The sequence below is a fragment of the Penaeus monodon genome, chromosome 23 (genome assembly GCF_015228065.2).
Source record: "Penaeus monodon isolate SGIC_2016 chromosome 23, NSTDA_Pmon_1, whole genome shotgun sequence".
NCBI classification, from domain to species: Eukaryota; Metazoa; Arthropoda; class Malacostraca; order Decapoda; family Penaeidae; genus Penaeus; species Penaeus monodon.
The window spans coordinates 16,807,707-16,807,954 of record NC_051408.1 but is presented as its reverse complement, the minus strand read 5'-3'; positions in this window follow the sequence as shown (position 1 = coordinate 16,807,954).

Sequence of the window (248 nt, the reverse complement as noted above, 5' to 3'; positions counted from 1 at the left end):
ATTAGTTACTCCGTTAATATGTCTCATTTTTAACATTTTCTTACGATATGACATCGATCTGCTAATTCGTATTTCTGCGTTACGTTGATTATCAGCCTTAAAGGAGAGTCGTTGCTTTAACATGCTGTGAACATGGCTAGGTGTTACGCCTATATCATACTCAATGAGGCCTTCTTGGGCTGATGACTTTAATAAGTTATCAGTCGCATCATGGAGCTTGGTGTTGATATGAGATGGTATCCAAAGCA